Below are 6,148 nucleotides of genomic sequence, written 5' to 3'. Positions count from 1 at the left end.
CCACTTACAGGTGACAGAATAAATCAGATCAACATATAGTCTTTAGAGGAAACCTGCAGGTCTCTTTGAACACTGGTTTGAGTACATTCAAAATTCAAATGAACTTCTACAATTGTTTCATTCATTCATCCATTCATTTAACAAATGTTTGTTTGGGGGCTCCTGTGTACAAGGCACAGAGCCAAATACTGCAAGTGTTATAAAGACATGCCCCAATGCCCTTAGGATGTTTATATTCATTTTTAGATTCCATTTTTCAGGCGCATATTAATTGAACAAATTAAGGCACACCTGTTTTTGAAACTACACTTGGACTTCTTGAAATCTAGTGCCATAGGTTTTAATTAGAGTTTGCACCCAGGTGGCACGTACAGATAAATGGATTCCTGGGTTCAAATCATGACTCTGCCACTGAGCAGAAGTGGGACCTTGAGCCTCATTTTTCCTGTCTCTAAGCTGAGAGTAATAATAATTATTGTAAGTAGTTTCTGTGAGGACAAAATGACAATCAAAGTAAAGAATTTGGCATTGTGCCTGACACAGAGTAAGCACTCGACATATTTTTGCTATAACAGTGATGATCATTTTCATCTAACATTAACCTCAGGCACACTCTGTATGTAGCATGAATCCAGGTACCATGAGATTTGGACAGAACAAATTGGAACTAAAAATACAGACACCATCAAATGTGGTTCCAGTTGGCACAGTTTCAACAACTTAGAGTCCCGTCACAGTAACTGAGGACCTAAAGCACTTGGAAAGCATCATGTTCACCTGGTCACTCCCTACAACCAGAGAGAAATTGGGCTTACCCTTCCATATGAAGCCATAGCTAGTTTAAGCACAGGTGGTGATTTGGCCACAAGTGAAGTGAGCTCAGACTGCCGAAGTCTCCTAAGCAACGTGTCCTAGTCCTATAGGGAAAACAATCCAGAAGGATGTAGAAGGGGTGTAAATACCAGATTTGCTAGGCTGTCTTAGCAAATATTCTGCTGACATAGGGAGTCACCTTGTGTCTCAACTCTTCAAGAAGTATTAGGCCAGGCAATTGCACCCCCATATACACTATCCTTTCAATATGAGTAACATGTGCAGGAGCTGCTGTGCCTCGCGTGACCTCATTCTTCCCAGGTACTCAATAAGCATTCATTGATTGCTGAGTGCTTGCAGAACTCCCTCAATATTATCCTAGCAGGAAAAGAGTATAAAAAGTATAGAGAATGTTCTAGGCAGTACATTGCTTTTGAAAACTAAATTTCCAAAGGCTTTCTCTGCTTATGCTTTCCAAAGTGCTTTTAAGAGAAAGCAAAACAAGCTCAACATCAAGCCAGCCTCCTGATGTGATGGTCGTGTGTCTGGATGGGAGGAAAGGAAGGATGGATACAATAGCAGAATGTCTGCCACCCCATGCACAAACAATTGAAAAACCAAAATACATGAATAAATAAACTCAACTGGAAAAAATTCTAAGGTGGTGACATGAACAGGTGGGAAATGAGATTGGTCTAGAACTGAGGATAGAGAGCCACTGCCTGAAGATATATTTTGTTTGAACTGTTCATTTGTAAAACAATAACAAAAAATAGTGTATTAGAATTAAAGTAGAATCATCAGTTCCAAATTCTACAGGGTAACAAGTGGCTTCAGCTTATTCATATTCAGCAGCTTATTTACTTTCTAATTCACCATAGGCTCAAAAGCTTTTGATTTTTCAACCTCACACTAAAGTTGTGTATCAGCTGTCATTTATCACCATGTTTCTACTATTGTTTTTCTTACAGATAAAATTAGGAAAATTAAATATTTTTTGACTTACGTCTCTATCAAAACTGGAAAAATGAAAAATAGATCGAAACATGTTTCAAAACAATGTTTCTACCAACAGCCCATCTTACTCATTTACAGTACATCCTGAACTTTGTAGGCATTTTAATTTGCTTCCTATATTAGTTTCCTACAAATTACTAAAAAAAAAAAAATTAATGGCTTAAAAGCAATATAAATAGGCTGAGGCAGGAGGATCATGAGTTTAAAGCCAGCCTCAGCCACTTAGCAAGGCCCTAAGCAATTGAGCAAGACCCTGTCTCTAAATAAAATATAAAAAATAATTGGGAATGTGGATCAGTGGTAAAAGGCCCCTGGGTTTAATCCTTGGTTTAGAAAAAAAAATACAAATTTATTTTCTTACAGTTCTGGAGGTCAGAAGTCCAAAATGTGTCTTGCTGGGTTAAAAGTCAGAATTCAGCAGGGCTGTGTTGTTTCTAGAGGCTCTGGGGGGAGCTCCTGTTCCCTTGCCTGGTCAAACTCAAGAGGCTACCATGTTCCTTGGCTCATTTCAAGCAGCAATCATACCACTCTGACTAAAGTTCTTTAAGATTACATTGAGCTCACCTAGATAATCCATATTATCTACCATATCAAGATACTTCATTTAACTACATCTACAAAATCCCTTTACCATGTAAAGTAGCATATTCCCAGCTTCAAGGATTGGGATGGGGACATCTTGGAATGGGATCATATTCTACCTACTACACACCCCTGTCATGGAGGCCTGGAATTAATAAAAACACTGTTTTTGAAGGAATTTCTAAAGAGGAAAAGGGCCAAAGAAGAACCAAATATTTCAAGGTTTTTAAAAACAATCCAGTTCAAATTCAACTTGCTCAAGCTTTTTAAACCTATAAAGGGAAAAATAAGGAAAAGGAATACTGGAATGGTCATAAATGAGCCCGGAGAAATTCCATTTTATGAGTTTTGGTGACAATGAGAATAGCTTGCCATTGTATAGATACTGGCTTTCCCATCTTTTCTTGCAACTAGGGCCTTCACCTGGGATGTGGCTGTAACAATCACAAAGAGCCACATGGACTTGGAACTGCTGGTAGGGAAAGCAAGAGACAGGGAGTCTGCTATGTGTGGAGCAAAGGAATTAGATGTTTCTCATCAAAACCACTAGTGGAATTAGAATGCTTTTCCCACCTCTTAGCTCCCTTTCTGCTTAACTCCATTACAGAAGGTTCCTGTTGTTTAAAGTAAAATCCTCGGCTAATGCAGAGAGTATTTGATTACCAAGGTGGTATAGAAGTTAAAGTGTCTAGGACCAACTAACCCTGGGTTCCAGTCCTGTTTCTACCACTTTATAGCAGTGTACCTTTGGCCAAGTTACTTAATCTTACAAAATTTCAGTGTAATAGTAATAATATTGACCCTAACGAATAGAAATGTGAGCATTAAACAAGATGGCACAAGCAAAGGACTTACCCCAGCGCTTAGGACCTGGTGATAGTTCCGTAAGTAGTAGTTACTATACATTTTTAAATCTTAGAGTTAAGACATTGGCAGAGAATGCTAATTGTTCCTTAAGACTCATTGATTTTTTCTTTGGTAATAGAATCCCCTATTTTCAGCTAGGCACATGGATACATGAAATAAAGCCTCTCCCAGCCTCCTGCTAAGCTAGTTGTCCCTGTGTCCCTAGGTTCTGGGCAATGGAGGAGAAATAGAAATAACTCCCAGGAAGTGTCCTCAAAGGGAGGAGGCATGTTCTAAATTGTCCCTTTCTTCTAACTGGAATAATGCAAATGTGATGGATGAAGCTTGGGCAGTTTTATTAAACCATGTGATGGGAGTCACATGATGTGACTACAATGTGGATAAGATGGGAGAAGTCTCTGAGAACCATGGAACATTATCATAGACCCTGAACTGATTACCTTCAGGACTCTTTTACTTCGGAGTGAAATAAACTTTCATATTGCTTATGCCTGAATTATTTCAAGTTTCCATCCCTCACAGCTAAATCTAATCCTAACTCACAGATGAGAGCTTCTGGTTCACCATTTGATACAGCAATTCCTTCCACAACATCAATGACGTCCCTAATACAAAGTCATTCAAATTTAGTTTAAATACTTGTGGTTATGAAGTCTTCACTACCTCACTGGAAGCCTAGTCTTATTTTTTAAAGTTATTTTTGTATTTAGTTAATATGTGAATCCATTATTCTAAGAAATATGGGAAAAGTACAGAATAAGGCATTTTCAAGTATGGAATTCCTCACCATCTCCATTCATTCCCATGAATTTCCCCAGAACTAACTACAGTCAACAATCCACTGTGTGTCTTTCTAGGTCCCTCTCAATGCAATTACATACATACAAATGGTATAGGGGTAATAGATATAGAGAAGGAGGGGTGAGGATATAACTCAGTTGGTAGATGCTCACCTCGCATGCACAAAGCCCTGGGTTTAATCCCCAGCACAGGAAAGGAAGGAAGGAAGGGAGGGAGGGAGAGAGAGAGAAGAAACAGATGAAAGAGAATCCAAAGCACTCAGTAACTGATTAGGTAATTGAAGACAGAGAAATCAAAAAGGAAATCCAGGAATCAAGCCTGGCAAAGTTGGATACAGTGCCATGGGCGGACAGAGGAGGCACAGCAGGAAGAAATAGAAAGAATAAGTGTAGTTCCAGACAGGTTTATCTCTTAAAGTTGGCCGAAGCTCTAGGCAGACATCAGAAAGACTGAAACTGTTGACCTGGAGCTTGAAGGTGAGGAATGCAGCCTCATGCAAATGAAGCCAATAGCTAAATCATGAGTGAGAATATAAAAGCAGTGAAGAGGGAAGAAGAGGAAAGGGTCTAGAGGTAGAGCTTTGAGGGGACATCTACCTTTGGATGGAAAACGGGAAAAAGCAACCAGAACAGAAAGAAGATAGGTAAGTAGGAAAGTAAGGGGAGATTTCCTTAAAAGTGATGTTTTGAATTTGGAATAATAAATTAGAAGTTTAAATAAGAAGCAATAGTTTCAAGTGCAGGAAGCAACTCAGTAGTGTGTAGGTGAATAAGGATGAGATCATTGATAAAATTTGCAAACAGCTGTTTCCCCAAGCAGCGAGGATGGACATACGATTGTACAGATTTGAGGAGCAGGTAGGTAGGTGGGGGTGGGGGCAGTGAAGCAGCAAGCACGTCCACCCTATTAGTCAGGAGTAGTGCTGCAATTCCGGGGGGGGGGGGTTGGCGGGAACTCACGTTTCAGTGGCTTAGCACAATAAAGTCTTATATTTGTTCATGTAAAGTCTGACACAGGTCAAGAAGCCCTCCTCCATGTGTCTTCTGGGGCAGATGGCAGAGGAAGTAGATAACAAGGGATACACTGGTTTTTTATTGCCTTATTTTAGAAGCCATACAAGTCACTTCTGCTCATAGTTCATCTGCTAAAATGATTTTGCCATTCCCTCTAAAATCTGGAACAAGACAGGGATGCCCTCTATCACCACTTCTATTCAATATAGTTCTCGAAACACTGGCCAGAGCAATTAGACAAAAGAAATTAAAGGCATAAAAATAGGAAAAGAAGAACTTAAATTATCACTATTTGCGGATGATATGATCCTATACCTAGAAGACCCAAAAAGGTCTACAAAGAAACTACTAGAGCTAATAAATGAATTCAGCAAAGTGTCAGGATACAAAATCAACACGCATAAATCAAAGGCATTTCTGTATGTCAGCGACAAAACTTCTGAAACGGAAATGAGGAAAAACACCCCATTCACAATATCCTCAAAAAAAATAAAATACTTGGGAATCAACCTAACAAAAGAGGTGAAAGATTTATACAATGAAAACTACAGAACCCTAAAGAGAGAAATAGAAGAAGACCTTAGAAGATGGAAAAATATACCCTGTTCATGGATAGGCAGAACTAACATCATCAAAATGGCGATATTACCAAAAGTTCTCCAATCAAAATCCCAACGGCATTTCTTGTAGAAATAGAGAAAGCAATCATGAAATTCATATGGAAAAATAAAAGACCCAGAATAGCAAAAGCAACTCTAGGCAGGAAGTGTGAATCAGGCGGTATAGCGATACCAGATTTCAAACTATATTACAGAGCAATAGTAACAAAAACAGCATGGTACTGGTACCAAAACAGGCGGGTGGACCAATGGTACAGAATAGAGGACACAGAGACTAATCCACAAAGTTACAACTATCTTATATTTGATAAAGGGGCTAAAAGCATGCAATGGAGGAAGGATAGCATCTTCAACAAATGGTGCTGGGAAAACTGGAAATCCATATGCAACAAAATGAAACTGAATCCCCTCCTCTCACCATGCACAAAAGTTAAC

The sequence above is a fragment of the Marmota marmota genome, unplaced genomic scaffold, assembly GCF_001458135.2.
Source record: "Marmota marmota marmota unplaced genomic scaffold, marMar, whole genome shotgun sequence".
NCBI lineage: Eukaryota > Metazoa > Chordata > Mammalia > Rodentia > Sciuridae > Marmota > Marmota marmota.
This window is presented reverse-complemented; position numbering follows the sequence as displayed.